Below are 25109 nucleotides of genomic sequence, written 5' to 3' on the forward strand. Positions count from 1 at the left end.
CTCACATACTATATACAAACAATATCATGCTCATTTTGCAGACACTTATCCAAAGCCACTTACCTTTGATACAGTGCATTCAGAAAGTACTCAGACCCCTTCCCTTTTCCCACATTTTGTTACATTACAGCCATATTCTAAAATTGATTAAATAAAAACATTTCCTCATCAATCTACACACAATACCCCATAACGACAAAGCAAAAACAGGTTTTTAGAAAATGTTGCAAATATAGAAAGAAATACAGAAATACCTTATTTACATACAGTACCAGTCAAAAGTTTGGACACACCTACTCATTCCTGGGTTTTTCTTTATTTTTACTATTTCTACATTGTGTAATAATAGTGAAGACATTAAAACCATGAAATAACACACGTGGAATCATATAGTAAGCAAAAAAGTGTTAAACAAATCAAAATATATTTTATTTTGGAGATTCTTCAAAGTAGCCACCCTTTGCCATGATGACAGTGTTGCACACTATTGGCATTCTCTCAACCAGATTCATGAGGTTGTCACCTGGAATACATTTCAATTAAACGGTGTGCCTTGTTATACGTTAATTTGTGGAATTTCTTTCCTTAATGCGTTTGGGTCAATCAGTTGTGTTGTGACAAGGTAGGGGTGGGGGTATGCAGAATATAGCCCTATTTGGTAAAAGATCATGTCCATATTATGACAAGAACAGCTCAAATAAGCAAAGAGAAATGACAGCCCATCATTACTTTAAAACAGTCAATCCGGAAAATGTAAAGAACTTTGAAAGTTTCTTCAAGTGCAGTCGCAAAAACCATCAAGCGCTATAATGAAACTGACTTTCATGAGGGCCGCCACAGGAAACAAAGACCCAGAGTTACCTCTGCTGCAGAAGATAAGTTAATTCGAGGTAACTGCACCTCAGATTGCAGCCCAAATAAATACTTAACAGAGTTCAAAGTAACAGACGCATCTCAACATCAACTGTTCAGAAGAGACTGCGTGAATCAGGCCTTCATGATCGAACTGCTGCAAAGAAATCACTACTAAAGGACACCAATAATAAAAAGAGACGCTCTTGGGCCAAGAATCACGATCAATTGACATTAGACTGGTGGAAATTCGTCTTTTGGTCTGATGAGTACAAATTTGAGATTTCTGATTTCAACCGCTGTGTCTTTGTGAGACGCAGAGTAGGGGAGCGGATGAGCTCTGCATGTGTGGTTCCCACCGTGAAGCATGAAGGAGGAGGTGTGGGGGTGCTTTGCTGGTCACACTGTCAGTGATTTATTTAGACTTCAAGGCACACTTAACCAGCATTGCTACCAAGCCATCCCATCTGGTTTACACTTAGTGGGACTATAATTTGTTTTCAACAGGACAAGACCCAAAACACACCTCCAGGCTGTGTAGGATCTTGTCGTGACATGACCATCATTAATCTGATGACTTATTGATTTTTATCAACTAACGATATTTAATTGTTACTTGATCAAACTAATCATGTAACAATGAACTCATTAGGAATCTGGGGCACCATGGGAAAAGTTGTTTAACAAGTTACTATCTCCCGACTTAAATTCCAAAGATATATAGATATCTCTTACATCAATAACAGTCAATTATTAATTATTTGTAGCGGTCCTATGTGTATCTGGTGTAGGGAGTCAGGTGCAGGACAGCAGATATGAGTATTGAAGTACTTTACTCAAAAAACACAAATATAGAAGGCAACAAATGATAGCCCACAAACACGGACCGAATTACAACAAACAGTCACTCATGACACAACATGGGGAACAGAGGGTTAAATAATAAACAAGTAATTGGTTGAGTGAAGCCAGGTGTGATAAGACAAAGACAGAACAAATGGAAAATGAAAAATGGATCAGCGGTGGCTAGAAGGCCAGTGGAAGTTGTGACAGTACCCCCCCTTGACGCACGGCTCCAGCAGCGCGCCGACACCGACCTCAGGGACAACCTGGAGGATGAAGCGCAGGGCGATCCGGATGGAGACGGTGGAAATCCCGCAGCAACGAAGGGTCCAGGACGTCCTCCACCGGCAACCAGCATCTCTCCTCCGGTCCGTACCCCTCCCACTCCACGAGGTACTGAAGTCCCCTTGCCCGATGGCTCGAACAGCATACGCCGGGGCCCCCTCGGTGTCCAGAGGGGGCGGAGGAACCTCCCGCACCTCAGCTTCCTGGAGTGGACCAGCCACCATCGGTCTGAGGAGAGACACACGGAACAAGGGATTAATACGATAATCTAGGGAAACTGTAACCTGTACCTCATTCAGTCTCCTCAGGATTTTAAATGGCCCCACAAACTGCGGACCCAGCTTCCGGCAGGGCAGGCAGAGGGGCAGGTTTCAGGTTGAGAGCCAGACCCTGTACCCCGGTGCAAACACCGGGACCTCGCTGCGGTGGCGGTCAGCGCTGGCTTTTTGCTGCATCACGGCCCATTGTACATGGGCGGCGTCCCAGGTCGCCTCCGAGCGCTTGAACCATTCGTCCACCGCAGGGGCTTCGATCTGGCTCTGATGCCATGGTGCCAGAACCGGTTGATACCCCAGTGCACACTGGAAAGGAGAGAGGTTAGTGGAAGAGTGGCGGAGTGAGTTTTGGGCCATCTCTGCCCAGGAGGTGAACGCTGCCCACTCCCCCGGCCGGTCCTGGCTATATGACCACAGAACCCTACCCACATCCTGGTTCACCCTCTCCACCTGCCCGTTACTCTCGGGGTGGAAAACCTGAGGTGAGGCTGACCGAGACCCCCAGATGTTCCATGAACGCTCTCCAGACCCTGGACGTGACCGCCAAAGAGGGTTCCGGATGAGCTATCATGGGAGCCGAGGTTAACAGAGCCTTCAGGTGACCAAAAGCCCTGTCCGCTTCAGCCGACCACTGCAGCCGCACCAGTCCCCCTTCAGCAGTGAGGTAATGGAAGCTGCTACCTGACCAAAACCCCGGATAAACCTCCGGTAGTAGTTGGAAAACCCCAGAAACCTCTGCACCTCCTTTACCGTGGTGGGAGTCGGCCAATTATGCACGGCTGAAATGCGGTCACTCTCCATCTCCACCCCTGACGTGGAAATGGGTACCCTAGGGAGGAGACGGACTGTTGGAAGAACATACATTTCTCAGCTTTGACTTACAGGTCATGCTCCAACAGTCGACCAAGCACCCTGCGCACCAGTGACACATGCTCGGTGCGTGTAGCGGAGTATATCAGAATGTCGTCGATATACACCACTACACTCTGCCGGTGTAGGTCCCGGAAAATCTCGTCAACAAAGGCCTGGAACAAAGGCCCGGATACGCACCAGGTTGTAAGCGTAGGTACGGACCGAATTACGGACCGAATTACAACAAACAATCACTCACGAACACAAAATGGGGAACAGTGGGTTAAACAATAAACAAGTAATTGGTTGAGTGAAGCCAGGTGTGATATCAGAATGTCGTCAACAAAGGCCTGGAAGACTGAACGAGCATTCTGTCTTCCACTCGTCCCCCTCCCGGATACGCACCAGGTTGTAAGCGCAGGTACGGACCGAATTACGGACCGAATTACAACAAACAATCACTCACGAACACAAAATGGGGAACAGTGGGTTAAACAATAAACAAGTAATTGGTTGAGTGAAGCCATGTGTGATAAGACAGAACAAATGGAAAATGAAAAATGGATCGGCGGTGGCTAGAAGGCCGTTGACGTCGACCGCCGAACACCGCCCGAACAAGGAGGGGGACCGACTTCGGCGGAAATCGTGACATTATTACCGCATCAGTCTTATTCCGAATGTTGCATAACCCTTAATATCTGCAAGATCCCTAGCCCTTCTAAATAATCAATACTACACAAATGGATTTAATCATTTATTTACTAATTAACTAAATAATAACACAGAATACACATACACACTTAAATGAGATAAAAATCCCTAGTGGACTGACATGATATGACGGCTTGTTACACAATGGAAAGGGGGTGGGGAAAGATAAAGAGAGGGAGAGACAAAGAGAGTCAACTTATCGTACATACATTTGGAAACTACGTTCACAGTAACCAGAATACTTAGCACCCTAACCACTGTTCATTCGGATTAGAAATGCAATATATATTTACGCGTAGCTGTCTCTCTCTGTCGTCTCTCTGTAGAAACCAATCGATCCGTCTATGGGTAGTCGCTCGATGTACGGCTCTGGTTGTCCACCAGAAGTCACAATGTCCTTCTTCTTTGTAGAGTTTCTCAGGTCTTGGAATAGTCATTAGAATATATATTTCAGATGTACCAACTGTTGTATCACAGGGGATTGTCTTTCTCCCCCGCCGTGTCTTCAGTCAAAGTTCTAGGACTACTTCTACATGTACAGCTGCAGACTTGAATGTTCGGATGTAGTCTTTACCTTCTTCACTTGTGTTGAGAGTTTCAGAGATTCTAACCATTTCGTAACATTCAGTTTGCGCTATATGTCGGCTGAGAGTTCAAACCATTTTCAGCTGTGTAGCCACCACTCCACGCTGTCTGGTCTCAGTACAAAGTTTCTAACCATTTCACCGTGTATACCACGGCCTCACGTCTTTTTGGTATGTAGAGGTTAAACCATTTCGTAATGTTCAACTGACGTTGTACGTCAGGCTGGTCTTGGCTAAATTTGGTTAGCTAGTCCTTTTAAGCACTCTGGCCAAAAGGGGGCATTCCATCACACCGACACAATGTCTGTGCTCACTTGGGAGTGGTAACTGACTGGGCACAAGTTTATATGGAAAGCAATTATCTCATTTAGAAGGATAAAGTCACATTGCTATCTTCACAAAAATATTTTCATATTTAATCATATATTTTATACAACATTTAGAACTGGATACATAGGATGAGTACACTTTCAAAGTTACAGTTACTTATTCATACTGTCCTTAATGACATCACAAAATAATAAACCATATGACAGGACTATTCTTTAGATCCCCACGGACCATTCTTACCATTCCTGTCTTATGAATATTGTTCCAAATTTCATTCTTTGGCCATTAGAGTTGTTGACGGCAAAGGTCTGTAGACAAAGGGATTTCTTTCGCAATACTGCAAGGCAATGAAGGAGAGTTTTTGCAAACTATTTATGACCAGCTGTTAAGTTTATCTGTCAGGCATGTGCCAAGCTGATTTGGCATCTTTTACCCTCACCAAGGAAAGAGAGCCATGACAGGCTATTTGACCAAGGAGAGTGATGGAGTGCTGCATCAGATGACCTGGCCTCCATAATCACCCGACCTCAACCCAATTGAGATGGTTTGGGATGAGTTGGATAGCAGGGTGAAGGAAAAGCAGCCAACAACTCCTCAGCATATGTGGGAACTTCTTCAAGATTGTTTGAAAAGCATTCCTCATGAAGCTGGTTGAGAGAATGCCAAGAGTGTGCAAAGGTGTCATTAAGGCAAAGGGCAGCTACTTTGAATCTAAAATATAAAATAGATACTGATTTGTTTAACCTGTTGCGACGAGCAATCCCGTATCCGGGATCGTAATTATAGCCTCAAGCTCATTACCATAACGCAACGTTAACTATTCATGAAAATCGCAAATGAAATGAAATAAATATATTGGCTCTCAAGCTTAGCCTTTTTTTAACAACACTGTCATCTCAGATTTTCAAAATATGCTTTTCAACCATAGCAAAACAAGCATTTGTGTAAGAGTATTGATAGCTAGCATAGCATTAAGCCTAGCATTCAGCAGGCAACATTTTCACAAAAACAAGAAAAGCATTCAAATAAAATAATTTACCTTTGAAGAACTTCGGATGTTTTCAATGAGGAGACTGTTCAGTTTTTCCAAAAATATTATTTGTGTAGGAGAAATCGCTCCGTTTTGTTCATCACGTTAGGTTGAGAAAAAAAAACGAAAATTCAGTCATCAAAACGCAGAACTTTTTCCCAAATTAACTCCATAATATCGACAGAAACATGGCAAACGTTGTTTAAATCAATCCTCAAGGTGTTTTTCACATATCTATTCGATGATAAGTCATTCGTGGCAGTTTGGTTTCTCCTCTGAATCACATTGGAAAATACATGCAGCTGGAGATTACACACCAATTTCGACGGAGGACACCATGCGGACACCTGGTAAATGTAGTCTCTTATGGTCAATCTTCCAATGATATGCCTACAAATACGTCACAATGCTGCAGACACCTTTGGGAAACGACAGAAAGTGTAGGCTCGTTCCTGGCGCATTCACAGCTATACAAGGAGACATTGGAACACAGCGCCTCAAATCTGGCTCACTTCCTGTTTGAAGTTTCATCTTGGTTTCGCCTGTAGCATTAGTTCTGTGGCACTCACAGACAATATCTTTGCAGTTTTGGAAACGTCAGAGTGTTTTCTTTCCAAAGCTGTCAATTATATGCATAGTCGAGCATCTTTTCGTGACAAAATATCTTGTTTAAAATGGGAACGTTTTTTTATGCATACATTAAAAGAGCGCCCCCTATATCCAAGCTGTTAACACTTTTTTGGTTACTACATGATTCCATATGTATTATTTCATAGTTTGGATGTATTCTATTTTATTCTACAATGTAGAAAATAGTACAAATAAAAACCGTTGAATGAGTAGGTGTTTCAACTTTTGACTGGCACTGTAATTATTCAGACCCTTTGCTATGAGACTCAAGCGCAGGTGTATCCTGAGCTCAGGTGTATCCTGTTTCCATTGATCATCCTTGATTGGAGTCCACCTGTGGTAAATTCAACTGGTTGGACATGATTTGGAAAGGCACACACCTGTCTATATAAGGTCCCACAGTTGACAGTGCATGTCAGAGCAAAAACCATGCCATGGAAGGAATTGTCCGTAGAGCTCCAATACAGGACTGTGTACCAAAACATTTCTGCAACATTGAAGGTCACCAAGAACACAATAGCCTCCATCATTCTTAAATGGAAGAAGTTTGGAACCACAAATACTCTTCCTAGACCTGGCCGCCCGGCCAAACTGACCTATCAGGGTAGAAGGGTCTTGGTCAGAGAGGTGACCAAGAACCCGATGGTCACTGATAGAGCTCCAGTCCCTCTGTGGAGATGGGAGACCCTTCCAGTAGGACAACCATTTCTGCTGCACCTTTCTAATCAGGCCTTTATGGTAAAGTGGCCAGACGGAAGCTACTCCTCAGTAAAAGCCACTAGACATCGCGCTTGGAGTTTGCCAAAAGGCACCTAAAGGACTCTCAGACCATGAGAAACAATATTCTCTGGTCTGATGAAACCAAGATTGAACTCTTTGTCCTGAAAGCCAAATTTCACATCCGGAAGAAACCTGTCACCATCCTTATGGTGGCAGCAGCATCATGCTATGGGGATGTTTATCAGCGGCAGGGACTGGGAGACTAGTCAGGATCGAGGGAAAGATTAACAGAGCAAAGTACAGAGAGATTATTGAGCAAAACCTGCTCCAGAGCACTCAGGACCTCAGACTGGGGTATGGTTCACCTTCCAACAGGACAACGACCCTAAGCTCACAGCCAAGACAACACAGGAGTGGCTTCGGGACACGTCTCTGAATGTCCTTGAGTGGTCCAGCCAGAACCAAGCCTTGAACCCAATCTAACATCACTGGAGATACCTGAAAATGGCTGTGCAGCAATGCTCCCCATCCAACCTGACAGAGCAGGAGAGGATCTGCAGAGAAAAATGGGGAAAAACTCCCCAAATACAGGTGTACCAAGCGTGTAGCGTCATACCCAAGAAGACTTAAGGCTGTAATCGCTGCCCAAGGTGCTTCAACAAAGTACTGAGGAAAGGGTCTGAATACTTATTTAAATGTGATAAAGTTTTTGCTTTCTCTCTCTCTCTCTCAGCGCTTTCACTCTTCTCCTAACTGCCTAGTTCCTTCATAGTCCTGCCAAAATACCATAAGATAGGGTATAATATATATAATTATACCCACTTACATTAGCCATTATGCCAGTGGAGCATTGCTCGACAAATGACACACGACCTGTCAAGACTTCATTCAGGCCATTAATAAGAGTCATTAGTGTCTAGTTTGAATACCCCTCTTGCACACTGCAGTCATTTCAACATGTCATAGATTTTAATTTGAGGGTAAAAATAGCTATGAGGATATTATGCACTCTCCCAGCCTGTCTTTGTGATCGTATAATGGGGGGTTGGGGGTAGTTCACCGTATGACCTTGCCTTTTCTCTTTATTGGAATTAAAACTATAACTGCATCTTAAATGACACCATATTCCCCCGTAAACTGTGCTAGTTTTGACCAGAGTCCTACAGAGGCCTATGGAGCTCTGGTCAAAAGAAATGCACTTAAAGGGGAATAGGGTGTCATTTTCCACATTTGCTTTATTACTACTTCTACACTGATGTCGCAGCACTGAGCGCCCTACCATCAGGGCTTAGCTGGGGTTTCACTTTATGATCCTGATGAACAAGGTTCTACTTCACTCACAGGTCTATTGTGGTATAGACATGTAGTTTATTATGATTGTATTATATTCTTTTGATATGAAAAATGAATAATTATGCTTTTCATCGTGTTTTTTTTTGGGGGGAGGGGTAAATCTCCTGAAATGTGTCTGTCAGAAATGTTCTAAACCCCTCTGTGTATTGCACTGGAGTGAATCATTTATTTAGTGATCCACCTAGCTAATATCTTTGAAGTTTCTTTTCTCTTTTTATACAAAACAATTCTTCTTGTGTAGGCAACGACCCCAAAGGGAATCGGCAATGGCCCACCAGTGTATCTCCTCCCATTATTTGGGAAACAAATGTTTTTTGATTAGGTGATCCAACAAAGAGTATTGGTGTGTTTTAAGCCTTGTTCACATTATCAATTTGAAGTGACTCAAATCCATATTTTTTTGCATACTTGACTCTAATCTATTATTTTTCATAAAGTCTAAACAGCCAAAAAACACATGGAATCGGATATATCAAGCCACATTTCAAATGACCTTCGTAGGTAGTTTAGATTTTTTTCACTAGCCTACACACAATACCCCATAATGTAAAAGTGTAATTATGTTTTTAGAGATTTTTACAAATGAATTTAAAATGAACAGCTGAAATGTCTTTAGTCATTAAGTTTTCAACCTCTTTGTTATGGCAAGCCTAAATAAGTTCAGGAATGCTTAACAAGTCACATAATAAGTTACATGGATTTTCTGTGTGCCATAATAGTGTTTAACATCATTTTAAAATTACTACCTCATCTCTGTACCCCACATAAAATTATCTGTAAGGTCCCCTAGTCGAAAAGTACATTTCAAACACATATTCAACCACAAAGACCAAGGAGGTTTTCAATGCCTTGCAAAGAAGGGCACCTATTAGTAGATGGGTAAATCAAATAAAAAAGCAAACATTGAATATCCCTTTGAGCTTGGTGAAGTTATTAATTACACTTTGGATGGTGTATCAATACACCCAATCACTACAAAGAGACAGGCGTCCTTCCTAACTCAGTTGCCGGAGAGGAAGGAAACCGCTTAGGGATCTCACCATGAGGCCAATGGTTACTTTAGTAACAGAGTTTAATGGCTGTATCCAGGATCGATTAACAACACTAACCTAAATGACAAAGTGAAAAGAAAGAAGCCTATTGTCGTGTCTGTTACTATCATTAAATGTGAAGACTATTATTTTATCAAATCAATTCTCTATGTGTAATTATTATTATGTTATTAAACAAATCTTGTAAACTTTAATTAACTAGGAAATCTGGGCACCATGGGAAAATGTTGATAGTCTCTATTTCCCGAAGTGACTCTATGGATATTTTCATATCTTATCAAAGTCTTCTATTAATTCATTATTAAATGTTACCTCATTAGTCTCTTTCCAAACGTCATAAAATTATTGGTTATCTGCACGAAACCTAGTTTCCAAAATTAATCAGCAATATACAAATTGGCTTAATTATTTATTTACTAAGTAACTAAATAATCACAGAAATACAACACAAACAAACAGTAGATATTGGTTGTTAATAACCTCTTGAAGCTAGGGGGCACTATTTTTACGTTTGGAAAAATAACATTCCTAAAGTAAACAGCATATTTCTCAGGACCAGATGCTAGAATATGTATATAATTGACAGATTAGGATAGAAAACACTAAAGTTTCCAAAACTGTTAAAATATTGTCTGTGAGTATAACAGAACTGATATTGCCAGATTCCTTTTTTCTATGGCTTCCCTAAGGTGTCAACAGTCTTTAGACATAGTTTCATGCTTTTATTTTGAAAAAATTAGCGTGAAAGATCACATTGCGTAAGTGGATAGGTGGGGGCTCTCAGAGTGAGTTTTGCGCTACAGAGAAAAGCGGCCATTGTTCCACCCGGTGTTATTGAAAAACCTACACACTCGGTTGATATATTATCAAATATATATTTTAAAAACAACCTGAGGAATGATTATAAAAAACGTTTGACATGTTTCTGTGGACATTATGGAGACTATTTGGAATTTCCATCTGCGTTGTCGTGACCGCTCTTTCCTGTGGATTTCTGAACATAACATGACAAAAAAATTGAGGTATTTTGGGTATAAAAATAATCTTTATGGAACAAAAGGAACATTTGTTGTGTAACTGGGAGTCTTGTGAGTAAAAACATCCGAAGATCATCAAAGGTAAACGGTTCATTTGATTGCTTTTCTGATTTTCGTGACCAAGCTTCCTGATGTTAAGTGTACATAATGCACTTAATAATGCACATAATGCTAGGCTATCGATAAACTTACACAAACGCTTGGATTGCTTTCGCTGTAAAGAATCATTTCAAAATCTGAGACGACAGGTGGATTAACAAAAGGCTAAGTTGTGTTTTGAAATATTGCACTTGTGATTTCAAGAATATTAATATTTTTTAGTAGTATTATTTGACTGTGGCGCTATTCAGCGGTTGCTCACGAAAATGATCCCGCGACAGGGATGGGTAGCGTCAAGAAGATAACAATGATAGAAATGTCCCTAGTGGGCTATATGACGGCTTGGTAGACAAAGGGAAGGGGTGGGGACTGAGAGAGCGGGAAAGACAAAATGGATTCACTTCACACAGTCTATAATTATATTCATTGAAATGCTAATACTTTTCACATGAACGGCCACTCATTTGAGAATGTTTGCAATTTATATATTTATGCCCGTATGTCGTTGTCTTCTCTGTTGGAATCCTCGATCGTCCTGTAGAGGTCATCGGAGTCTCTGGTTAACTTTCCCAAAAGTCACAATGGTTACGGTCCAAACACTTAAAAGACACACCCTATCCCCTCAGTCCTCAAATGAAGTGGACACTTCTGATGACGTATCATGACGTCTGATGAGTATACGCTTGCAGGTCAAGGGGCGAGGGAGGAATTCATGATTTTTAAATGGACCACCATTGGCCGGAAATTCGTCACTCATTCATGATTTCAGCCACCGGTAGCTTGTGGGTGATTTATATGTGCTATATTCAATTATGAGTGCATGTCTACTACTATATTAAATATACAATTATTAATATATGCATACTGTATGATAGCTAGCAAATTAATTAGCAAACTAATGTTAGCCTGCCTAGCTATAACTTCTGAAGAAGGGAATGTTTTATTTCTACAATTTCCAAAGATAAACAAACAAAAATATATTTACTTTTTACCTAGTAGCAAAATGTCTAACTTATTTGCATTAATTTTTACTTACACCTGTATGTTGACTTCTCCATTGATGTTGTTTTTAGGTTTTTAGGTTTTCAGGTTCTTTCGTAGCGGATGTACAATCGTCGCGAATTGAATTACGGGGAGTTTCAGGCCCCGGAGTGAACATAATTTTACACATTCGCAAAGCCGACTGAAAACGAGGGCTGAGGGGCTTACCATGCAAACTGTCCTTGCTTGGCTATTAATTTGGACCACCCTCCAAGATGGCGACGGGGATTCCCCCAAGGCCATAAGGCGTGGGTAAGTGGACAAGTGTTATGACCGCAGCCAATGTCTTTCGTGGTTGTAGGTTAGAATGGATACTTCAACGTACCATTCGGAAATGTTCTCATAGAATAGTTACTTCGGCTGTTGTCTGTATTCTCGTTCTAGACTTATGTCATTTCTAGCTGCAGACTAGTAATTATACGTCTAAGATTTGTTCTTATTCCGTAGTGATCGATAGTCTCAAAGTTTAACCATTTACAGCTGTGTAGCCAAACTACAGCTGTATGGTCTCCGATCTTGTAGTTTTAAACCATTTCACACGTAGCTTCAGCTACATGTTTTCTAGTCTCATGTACATTTTATTAGGTAGTATTGTTGTTCAACCATTTGCAACCTCAGCTTACACTGTGGTTTGCGTGGTCTCGGGTGAATTGCGTCACATGTGGGTTTTATACAAGGACGGTCCATGGGCGGTCCATGACACCGACGTAATGTCTATGCTCACATGGGTGTGGCCATTGATTTGGTTCACTTTATATGAAAAACCCATACTCTCATTTAGAAGGTTAACATCACATTACATCTTTTCACAAATAGTTTCATGTTTAATTACACACTTTTCACAATATTTAATGTAAACCTGATAAAGCTGGGAAATGTACACTTTGAGAGACAGTTATGTGTGTTTCCTGTCCTTCATGAGATCAACAAATGAAACACACTTGTCATAACTGTCCCATAAGTGTCCACGGACCATGCTCACATTCTCAAAAGTATAAATATTGTTTAATTCTCCCATTTTGGGGATTAGGAGTTTGGCCAAGAGAGGTCTTTGTTATTTTAGACTCTCTCAATACTGTGTGGCAGGTTCTACCAGGTATTTATGACCTGTTGTAAAGTCATAAAAACTGTGGAGAGAGCGAGGGGGTTATGATCCTCCCCCAGGGCACGTCATGACACTGTACAAAATACATATATTCCTAAACACGTATCCTGTTTGCAATAAGGCACTAAAGTAAAACTACAAAAACGGTGGTAAAGAAATTAATGTTGTCCTGAATACAAAGCTCTATGTTTGGGGCAAACACGACACATCACTGAGTACCACTCTTCATATTTTCAAGCATGGTAATGGCTGCATCATGTTATGGGTATGCTTGTCACTGACGAGGACTAGGGAGTTGTTTTTGGGAAGAAATAAATGGAATAGAGCTACGCACAGGCACAATCCTTGAGGAAAACCTGGTTCAGTCTGCTTTCCAACAGACACTGGGAAACAAATTCACCTTTCATCAAGACAATAACCTAAAACACAAGGCCAGATATGCACTGGAGTTGCTTACCAAGACTATATTGAATGTTTTTGAGTAACCTAGTGACAGTTTCGACTTAAATCGGCTTGAAAATCTATGGCAAGACTTGAAAATAGATGTCTAATAATGATCAACAATAACCAACATGACAGAGCTTAAAGAATTTTAAAAAGAATAACGTGCAAATATTGTACAATCCAGGTGAGCAAAGCTCTTAGAGACTTACCCAGAAAGACTCACAGCTGTAATTGCTGCCAAAAGTGATTCTAACATGTATTGACTCAGGGGTGTGAATACTAATATAAATTAGATATTTTCAATAAATTTGTTAACATTACTAAAAGCATGTTTTCACTTTGTCATTAGGGGTTATTTTTTTTAATATATTTTTTTATTTCACCTTTATTTCACCAGGTAGGCTAGTTGAGAACAAGTTCTCATTTGCAACTGCGACCTGGCCAAGATAAAGCATAGCAGTGTGAACAGACAACACAGAGTTACACATGGAGTAAACAATTAACAAGTCAATAACACAGTAGAAAAAAGGGGAGTCTATATACAATGTGTGCAAAAGGCATGAGGAGGTAGGCGAATAATTACAATATTGCAGATTAACACTGGAGTGATAAATGATCAGATGATCATGTACAGGTAGAGATATTGGTGTGCAAAAGAGCAGAAAAGTAAATAAATAAAAACTGTGGGGATGAGGTAGGTGAAAATGGGTGGGCTATTTGCCGATAGACTATGTACAGCTGCAGCGATTGGTTAGCTGCTCAGATAGCTGATGTTTGAAGTTGGTGAGGGAGATAAAAGTCTCCAACTTCAGCTATTTTTGCAATTCGTTCCAGTCACAGGCAGCAGAGTACTGGAACGAAAGGCGGTCGAATGAGGTGTTGGCTTTAGGGATGATCAGTGAGATACACCTGCTGGAGCGCGTGCTACGGATGGGTGTTGCCATCGTGACCAGTGAACTGAGATAAGGCGGAGCTTTACCTAGCATGGACTTGTAGATGACCTGGAGCCAGTGGGTCTGGCGACGAATATGTAGCGAGGGCCAGCCGACTAGAGCATACAAGTCGCAGTGGTGGGTAGTATAAGGTGCTTTAGTGACAAAACAGATGGCACTGTGATAAACTGCATCCAGTTTGCTGAGTAGAGTGTTGGAAGCGATTTTGTAGATGACATCGCCGAAGTCGAGGATCGGTAGGATAGTCAGTTTTACTAGGGTAAGCTTGGCAGCGTGAGTGAAGGAGGCTTTGTTGCGGAATAGAAAGCAGACTCTTGATTTGATTTTCGATTGGAGATGCTTGATATGGGTCTGGAAGGAGAGTTTGCAGTCTAGCCAGACACCTAGGTACTTATAGGTGTCCACATATTCAAGGTCGGAACCATCCAGTGTGGTGATGCTAGTCGGGCATGCGGGTGCAGGCAGCGATCAGTTGAAAAGCATGCATTTGGTTTTACTAGCGTTTAAGAGCAATTGGAGGCCACGGAAGGAGTGTTGTATGGCATTGAAGCTCGTTTGGAGGTTAGATAGCACAGTCTCCAATGACGGGCCGAAAGTATATAGAATGGTGTCGTCTGCGTAGAGGTGGATCAGGGAATCGCCCGCAGCAAGACCAACATCATTGATATATACAGAGAAAAGAGTCGGCCCGAGAATTGAACCCTGTGGCACCCCCATAGAGACTGCCAGAGGACCGGACAGCATGCCCTCCGATTTGACACACTGAACTCTGGGATTCGAGATGGTCAGTGACCTGTTGTTGACTTGGCTTTCGAAGACCTTAGATAGGCAGGGCAGAATGGATATAGGTCTGTAACAGTTTGGGTCCAGGGTGTCTCCCCCTTTTGAAGAGGGGGATGACTGCAGCAGCTTTCCAATCCTTGGGGATCTCAGACGATATGAAAGAGAGGTTGAACAGGCTGGTAATAGGGGTTACGACAATGGCGGCGGATAGTTTCAGAAATAGAGGGTCCAGATTGTCAAGCCCAGCTGATTTATACGGGTCCAGGTTTTGCAGCTCTTTCAGAACATCTGTTATCTGTATTTGGGTAAAGGAGAACCTGGAGAGGCTTGGGCGAGGAGCTGCGGGGGGGGGCCGGAGCTGTTGGCCGAGGTAGGAGTAGCCAGGCGGAAGGCATGGCCAGCCGTTGAGAAATGCTTTTTGAAGTTTTCGATAATCATGGATTTGTCGGTGGTGATCGTGTTCCCTAGCTTCAGTGCAGTGGGCAGCTGGGAGGAGGTGCTCTTGTTCTCCATGGATTTCACAGTGTCCCAGAACTTTTTGGAGTTGAAGCTACAGGATGCAAACTTCTGCCTGAAGAAGCTGGCCTTAGCTTTCCTGACTGACTGCGTGTATTGGTTCCTGACTTCCCTGAACAGTTGCATATCGCGGGGGACTGTTCGATGCTATTGCAGTCCGCCACAGGATGTTTTTGTGCTGGTCGAGGGCAGTCAGGTCTGGAGGGAACCAAGGGCTGTATCTGTTCTTAGTTCTGCATTTTTTGAACGGAGCATGCTTATCTAAAATGGTGAGGAAGTTACTCTTAAAGAATGACCAGGCATCCTCAACTGACGGGATGAGGTCAATGTCATTCCAGGATACCCGGGCCAGGTCGATTAGAAAGGCCTGCTCACAGTAGTGTTTTAGGGAGCGTTTGGCAGTGATGAGGGGTGCTCGTTTGACTGCGGCACCGTAGCGGATACAGGCAATGAGGCAGTGGTCGCTGAGATCCTGGTTGAAGACAGCGGAGGTGTATTTGGAGGGCCAGTTGGTCAGGATGACGTCTATGAGGGTGCCCTTGCTTACAGAGTTAGGGTTGTACCTGATGGGTTCCTTGATGATTTGTGTGAGATTGAGGGCATCTAGCTTAGATTGTAGGACTGCCGGGGTGTTAAGCATATCCCAGTTTAGGTCACCTAACAGAACAAACTCTGAAGCTAGATGGGGGGCAATCAATTCACAAATGGTGTCCAGGGCACAGCTGGGAGCTGAGGGGGGTCGGTAGCAGGCGGCAACAGTGAGAGACTTATTTCTGGAGAGAGTAATTTTCAGAATTAGTAGTTCGAACTGTTTGGGTATGGACCTGGAAAGTATGACATTACTTTGCAGGCTATCTCTGCAGTAGACTGCAACTCCTCCCCCTTTGGCAGATCTATCTTGACGGAAGATGTTATAGTTGGGAATGGAAATCTCTGAATTTTTGGTGGCCTTCCTGAGCCAGGATTCAGACACGGCAAGGACATCAGGGTTAGCAGAGTGTGCTAAAGCAGTGAGTAAAACAAACTTAGGGAGGAGGCTTCTGATGTTGACATGCATGAAACCAAGACTTTTTCGATCACAGAAGTCAACAAATGAGGGTGCCTGGGGACATGCAGGGCCTGGGTTTACCTCCACATCACCCGCGGAACAGAGAAGGAGTAGTATGAGGGTGCGGCTAAAGGCTATCAAAACTGGTCGCCTAGAGCATTGGGGACAGAGAATAAGAGGAGCAGGTTTCTGGCCATGGTAGAATATATTCAGGGCATAATGCGCAGACAGGGGTATGGTGGGGTGCGGGTACGGCGGAGGTAAGCCCAGGCACTGGGTGATGATGAGAGAGGTTTTTCTCTGGACATGCTGGTTGTAATGGGTGAGATCACCGCATATGTGGGAGGTGGGACAAAGGAGGTATCAGGGGTATGAGGAGTGGGACTAGGGGCTCCATTGTGAACTAAAACAATGATAACTAACCTGAGCAACAATATACAAGGCATATTGACATTTGAGAGAGACATACAGCGAGGCATACAGTAATCACAGGTGTTGAATTGGGAAAGCTAGCTAAAACAGTGGGTGAGACAACAGCTAATCAGCTAGCATAACAACAGCAGGTAAAATGGCATTGACTAGGCAACGGGGCCGACAGATAAAACAAACAAGCAGAATGGAATGGCTCCAACACTTCCGGGTTGGAGCGAGTGGTCGCATCGGCACTTCGCTCCCGCAGGTAGTATAACTTTTTCATTACATTTCATTATATTTCATTATAGCACAACGATTTGATTTGTCTAATCTTAGCAATTTCTTCTCAGCTAGCTACATAGCCGTCTTTGTATCAAAGATAATTGCGTAATTATCGTATTTCGCCGTCCTAACGTAGTCTTCACTAGCCAGCTAGCTAACGTCCACTGATTAGCTGCACTGGAGAAACTATTACACTCAACTGAACGACTTGATTAGTGTAGTGTTAGCTAGCTACATAGCTGTCTTTGCTGTCTTCGTATCTTCGTATCCAAGATAATTGTGTTGTTTAGGTTTAGAGTGTGTAGTCTTAGAGTGATTATCTTAATTTACCGAGGTTAGCTAGCCAGCTATTTGTCGTCCTTAACGTAGGAGACTCTGCTAGCTAGCCAACGCTAGCCAACGTCTTCTGAATAGAACTCAACAACCCGGTCGCATTCACAGGTAGTATCACATTTTCACTTCATTTCATTACAGTACAACGGTTTGATTTGTTTGATCGTAGCTAGCTACATAGCTAGCTACATAGCCGTCTTTGTATCAAAGATAATTGTGTAGTCTAGAGCGATTTTCTAGGTTAGCTAGCCAGCCATTGTCGTTCTTTTAACGCAACGTAACGTAAACAACACTACTAGCTAGCCAGCTAGCCCCGAATAGCAGCACTGCAGAAACTATTACACTCAACGGAACGACTTGATTAGTGTATTGTCAACAACGCACCACTGCCAGCTAGCCTACTTCAGCAGCACTGTATCATTTTAATCATTTTAGTCAATAAGATTCTTGCTACGTAGCTTAACTTTCTGAACATTCGAGACGTGTAGTCCACTTGTCATTCCAATCTCCTTTGCATTAGCGTAGCCTCTTCTGTAGCCTGTCAACTATGTGTCTGTTTATCCCTGTTCTCCCCTCTCTGCACAGACCATACAAACGCTCCACACTGCGTGGCCGCGGCCACCCTAATCTGGTGGTCCCAGCGCGCACAACCCACGTGGAGTTCCAGGTCTCCGGTAGCCTCTGGAACTGCCAATTTGCGGTCAACAAGGCAGAGTTCATCTCAGCCTATGCCTCCCTCCAGTCCCTCGACTTCTTGGCACTGACGGAAACATGGATCACCACAGACAACACTGCTACTCCTACTGCTCTCTCTTCGTCCGCCCACGTGTTCTCGCGAGGTAAGCCCATATTTGTGTTAGGAGTTTCCCTGAGAGCTTCTGGTCAGCGGGGTGGTGGCACCGGGATCCTCATCTCTCCCAAGTGGTCATTCTCTCTTTCTCCCCTTACCCATCTGTCTATCGCCTCCTTTGAATTCCATGCTGTCACAGTTACCAGCCCTTTCAAGCTTAACATCCTTATCATTTATCGCCCTCCAGGTTCCCTCGGAGAGTTCATCAATGAGCTTGATGCTTTGATAAGCTCCTTTCCTGAGGACTAGCTCACCTCTCACAGTTCTGGGCGACTTTAACCAACCCCACGTCTACCTTTGACTCTTTAATCTCTGCCTCCTTCTTTCCACTAGCTCTCCTCATTTTGACCTCACCCTTCTCACCTTCCCCCTACTCACAAGGCAGGCAATACGCTCGACCTCATCTTTACTAGATGCTGTTCTTCCACTAACCTCATTGCAACTCCCCTCCAAGTCTCCGACCACTACCTTGTATCCTTTTCCCTCTCGCTCTCATCCAACACCTCCCAACACTGCCCCTACTCGGATGGTATCGCGCACGTCCCAACCTTCGCGGGGTGGTCTCTCTCTCCCCGCTTCTCTCTCCTCTTCCATCCTATTATCTCTTCCCTCCGCTCAAACCTTCTCCAACCTATCTCCTGATTCTGCCTCCTCAACCCTCCTCTCCTCCCTCTCTGCATCCTTTGACTCTCTATGTCCCCTATCCTCCAGGCCGGCTCGGTCCTCCCCTCCCGCTCCGTGGCTCGATGACTCATTGCGAGCTCACAGAACAGGGCTCCGGGCAGCCGAGCGGAAATGGAGGAAAACTCGCCTCCCTGCGGACCTGGCATCCTTTCACTCCCTCCTCTCTACATTTTCCTCCTCTGTCTCTGCTGCTAAAGCCACTTTCTACCACGCTAAATTCCAAGCATCTGCCTCTAACCCTAGGAAGCTCTTTGCCACCTTCTCCTCCCTCCTGAATCCTCCTCCCCCTCCCCCCTCCTCCCTCTCTGCAGATGACTTCGTCAACCATTTTGAAAAGAAGGTTAACGACATCCGATCCTCGTTTGCTAAGTCAAACGACACCGCTGGTTCTGCTCACACTGCCCTACCCTGTGCTCTGACCTCTTTCTCCCCTTTCTCTCCAGATGAAATCTCGCGTCTTGTGACGGCCGGCCGCCCAACAACCTGCCCGCTTGACCCTATCCCCTCCTCTCTTCTCCAGACCATTTCCGGAGACCTTCTCCCTTACCTCACCTCGCTCATCAACTCATCCCTGACCGCTGGCTACGTCCCTTCCGTCTTCAAGAGAGCGAGAGTTGCACCCCTTCTGAAAAAACCTACACTCGATCCCTCCGATGTCAACAATTACAGACCAGTATCCCTTCTTTCTTTTCTCTCCAAAACTCTTGAACGTGCCGTCCTTGGCCAGCTCTCCCGCTATCTCTCTCTGAATGACCTTCTTGATCCAAATCAGTCAGGTTTCAAGACTAGTCATTCAACTGAGACTGCTCTCCTCTGTATCACGGAGGCGCTCCGCACTGCTAAAGCTAACTCTCTCTCCTCTGCTCTCATCCTTCTAGATCTATCGGTTGCCTTCGATACTGTGAACCATCAGATCCTCCTCTCCACCCTCTCCGAGTTGGGCATCTCCGGCGCGGCCCACGCTTAGATTGCGTCCTACCTGACAGGTCGCTCCTACCAGGTGGCGTGGTGAGAATCTGTCTCCTCACCACGCGCTCTCACCACTGGTGTCCCCCAGGGCTCTGTTCTAGGCCCTCTCCTATTCTCGCTATACACCAAGTCACTTGGCTCTGTCATAACCTCACATGGTCTCTCCTATCATTGCTATGCAGACGACACACAACTAATCTTCTCCTTTCCCCCTTCTGATGACCAGGTGGCGAATCGCATCTCTGCCTGTCTGGCAGACATATCAGTGTGGATGACGGATCACCAGAGCGTTAAGAACCTTGGCGTGATCCTGGACAACACCCTGTCGTTCTCAACCAACATCAAGGCGGTGGCCCGTTCCTGTAGGTTCATGCTCTACAACATCCGCAGAGTACGACCCTGCCTCACACAGGAAGCGGCGCAGGTCCTAATCCAGGCACTTGTCATCTCCCGTCTGGATTACTGCAACTCGCTGTTGGCTGGGCTCCCTGCCTGTGCCATTAAACCCCTTCAACTCATCCAGAACGCCGCAGCCCGTCTGGTGTTCAACCTTCCCAAGTTCTCTCACGTTACCCCGCTCCTCCGTTCTCTCCACTGGCTTCCAGTTGAAGCTCGCATCCGCTACAAGACCATGGTGCTTGCCTACGCAGCTGTGAGGGGAACGGCACCTCAGTACCTCCAGGCTCTGATCAGGCCCTACACCCAAACAAGGGCACTGCGTTCATCCACCTCTGGCCTGCTCGCCTCCCTACCACTGAGGAAGTACAGCTCCCGCTCAGCCCATTCAAAACTGTTCGCTGCTCTGGCCCCCCCAATGGTGGAACAAACTCCCTCACGACGCCAGGACAGCGGAGTCAATCACCACCTTCCGGAGACACCTGAAACCCCACCTCTTTAAGGAATACCTAGGATAGGATAAGTAATCCCTCTCACCCCCCCCCCTTCAAGATTTAGATGCACTATTGTAAAGTGACTGTTCCACTGGATGTCATAAGGTGAATGCACCAATTTGTAAGTCGCTCTGGATAAGAGCGTCTGCTAAATGACTTAAATGTAAAATGTAAATGAGTACCGTGATTAATGGACAGTCCAGCGCGCATCAGCTATGTAGCCAAGTGATCAGAGTCCAGGGGCAGCGGTGGATGGGGCAGGGGGGGCTGGACTGGCGAGTGTTATCCAGGTTTTTAAAAACTAACAATGACTAAATAGCTTGTAGCTAGTTAGCTGGTTAGCTTCTCGAGGTTCTTGAGTGTGTTCTAAAAATTAAAAATAATAGCGATTCCGTATCACATTGGGTGAGGCAGGTTTCCGGAAGTTATAAACAAATTTTAAAAAATCAGGAAGAGATAGAAAGTACATATGGGCCACTGCGATGCAGACGGTTAGCAGGCCTGTGCTAACAAGCTAACAGATTAGCAGGCCGGGGTAAACAAGGTAGTAGTTAGGGGACCTGGGCTAAACAAGCTAGCAGTTAGCATGCCGAATTAGCAAGCAAGGAGATAGCGAGGGCTAGAGAGTTAGCCTTTGGAGGACGTCGCGATGGGGTGAGTCTGTTTATTCCTCTTCATGCAGTGACATCGATAGACCGGTCGTGGGTCCGGGTATAGAAGCCCAGGAGTATGCTAGGAACACAGGAGCTCTGGCCGGGCTAGCTTCAAGCTACGTGGGTGGAAACGCTAGCCAGGAGTAATCAACCAGGGCTGCGGTTTAGCTCGATAGCTAGTTGTGAAGATCTAGCTGAAAAAAAATGTTCCGTTTGCGGAGGGAATCCGGGGATAAAAAATAAATAGGTCCGTTATGCTCTGGTTAGCGTCGCGTTGTTCGAACTGGCGAGAGCTTTCCGAGCTAAAGGTTAGCTGATGACCGGTTAGCTGAAGACCGCTAGCATAGCTGGTGGTTAGCTGGCTAGCTTCAGTTGAGGGGTTCCGGTTCCGAAGTAAATATAAATACTTTAGGAAAAGTAGCTACATTGGGTGAGGCGGATTGCAGGAGAGTATTTGGAAGCTTAGGTTTAGCAAAATGTTTTTAAAGATATGCGAAGAAAAATATCTAAAACGAAAAAGAGACGATATTTACAGATATTTACAGAGAGACGATACGACAGGACGACTTACTGCTACGCCATCTTGGAATTCATGATGTAGATGAGTGAGAAAAAAATATATAATCAATTTTTAATTCAGGCTGTAACACAACAAAATGTGGAATAAGTCAAGGCGTATAAATACTTTTTGAAGGCACCTTACACTATAATATGGAATTTTCAAAGCAATTGGGAAACATCCATGGCAGGCATTGTTGTCACTTTAGCTTGCTACATAACTTCTGAGCACCACCACCAATCCAATCAGCCTACACCACTGTGCACACACCCGTCATTACTATGACAACTAGAGTAGCCATGTCAGCAAATTACTTCTGTCTGAACACACAAAAATCTGATTTGGTCACTTGTAACTTGATGTTTGGACAGTCAGGATTCCAAAACGGATTTGAAAAAGGGATTTAAGCATTAAGGCCTGCAGTGTTTACAAAGCTTTAGAGTGTTGCTCGAGTAGAGTAGCATCCCACAGGTGTAAGTGTGTGTGTGTGTGTGTGATTGTCCCACAGGTGCGAGTGTGTGTTCCCCTCCTGACAGGCGTGGTGCAGTGCCTTGGATCGTTAGTGACTCAAGTTGTTTATTTAGTCTGTTTCTGTAACAACTGGCGGGGCTAATTAATCACAGAATGTACTACATCAAATCACCATGAAGCTTGCCTCCTGTCAACCACCATGTACCTTGGCATACCACTAAACAGCACAGCCATTCATGTTTCCTCTGTACTGCACGCACACACACACACAACACTCTCCATCACTGCGAGACATTCAAACACTGATCTGTGCTTTACGACTCCCACTGAGAGGGTAGTGTGTGCGAGACAAGGAAATAACCTGATCAGAGCTTAGTCCCACAGCTTTCTGTGATTTACCACATTACAAAAGAAGATAGGGAGGGAGAGACGGAAAGATGAAGAGAGGAAGACAGAGGGAAGGTTGGAGCCCATGAGTGTATTGTGTATATGCATGCAGGCATGTGTATGTGGGAAGAGAAAGTGGTGTCAGGACAGAGAAAGCCTCTCCAGCAGAACATCAAATTGTATTTGTCACATGCTTCGTAAACAATAGGTGTAGACTAACAGTGAAATGCTTACTTACGGGCCCTTCCCAACAATGCAGACAGAAACATAAAGTCGATGTGCAAGGGCATGAGTTAATTGAGGTAGATATGTACATATACAGTGCATTCGGAAAGTATTCGGACCCCTTGACTTTTTATAGCCTTATTCTAAAATGGATTAAATCGTTTTTTCCCCCTCATCAATCTACACACAATATCCCACAGTGACAAAGCAAAAACAGCCTTGAGCCTTGAGTCTTCCTGGGTATGACGCTACAAGCTTGGCACACCTGTATTTAGGGAGTTTCTCCCACGCTTCTCTGCAGATCCTCTAAAGCTCTCAGGATGGATGGGGAGCGTCGCTGCACAGCTATTTTCAGGTCTCTCCAGAGAAGTTTGATTGGGTTCAAGTCCGAGCTCTGGCTGGGCCTCTCAAGGACATTCAGAGACTGTGCCGAAGCCACTCCTTCCCTTTATGTGCCTTTTGGCAAACTCCTAGCGGGCTGTCACGTGCCTTTTACAGAGGAGTGGCTTCCGTCTGGCCTGATTGGTGGAGTGCTGCAGAGATGGTTATCCTTCTGGAAGGTTCTCCCATCTTCACAGAGGAACTCTGAAGCTCTGTCAGAGTGACCATCAGGTTCTTGGTTACCTCCCTGACCAAGACACTTCTCCCTTGATTGCTCAGTTTGATCGGGCGGACAGTTCTAGGAAGAGTCTTGGTGGTTCCAAACTTCTTCCATTTAAGAATGATGGAGGCCACGGTGTTCTTGGGGACCTTCAATGCTGCATACATTTTTTGGTACCCTTCCCCAGATCTGTGCCTTGACACGATTCTGTCTCGGAGCTCTACGGAGAATTCCTTCAACCTCATGGCTTGGTTTTTGCTGTGACATGCACTATCAACTGTGAGACCTTATATAGACAGGTGTGTGACTTTCCAAATCATGTCCAATCAATTGAATTTAGCACAGGTGGACTCTAATCAATTTGTAGAAACATCTCAACGGTGATCAATGGAAACAGGATGCACCTGAGCTTAATGTCAAGTCTCATAGCAAAGGATCTAAATACTTACGTAAATAATGTATTTCTGTTTTTGTTTTTTATACATTTGCAAAATGTCTAAGATCTTGTTTTCACTTTGTCATTATGGTGTATTGTGTATAGATTAATGAGGATGTTTTTAGAATAAGGCTGTAATGTAACAAATTTAGAAAATGGAAGGGGTCTGAATAATTTCTGAATGCACTGTAGGTAGGGGTAAAGTGACTAGGCAACAGGATAGATAATAAACATTAGCAGCAGCGTATGTGGTGAGTTCAAATAGTTACTGCAAAGAGAATCAATGCAGATAGTCCGGGTAGCTATTTGGTTAACTATTTAGTAGTCTTATGGCTTTGGGGTAGAAGCTGTTCAGGGACCTGTTGGTTACAGGCACCGGTACTGCTTGCCGTGTGGTAGCAGAGAAAACAGTTTATGACTTGGGTGGCTGGAGACTTTGACAATATTTAGTGCCTTTCTCCGACACCGTCTGATATAGAGGTCCTGGATAGCAGGGAACTTGGCCGTACGCACCATCCTCTTTAACGTCTTATGGATGTCAAGCAATTGCCATTCCAAGCGGTGATGCAGCCAGTCAAGATGCTCTCACTGTTGCAGCTGTAGAACTGTTTGAGGGTCCATGTCAAATCTTTTCAGCCTCCTGAGGGGGAAGAGCCATTGTCGTGCTTTCTTCACGACTGTGTTGGTGTGTGTGGACCATGTTAATTCCTTAGCGATGTGGACACCGAGGAACTTGAAGCCCTCAAACCGCTCCTCTACAGCCCCGTCGATGTGGATGGTGATGTGCTTGGCCCTCCGTTTCTTGTAGTCCT

Source organism: Oncorhynchus gorbuscha, linkage group LG03, assembly GCF_021184085.1.
Source record: "Oncorhynchus gorbuscha isolate QuinsamMale2020 ecotype Even-year linkage group LG03, OgorEven_v1.0, whole genome shotgun sequence".
In the NCBI taxonomy this organism is placed as follows: Eukaryota; Metazoa; Chordata; class Actinopteri; order Salmoniformes; family Salmonidae; genus Oncorhynchus; species Oncorhynchus gorbuscha.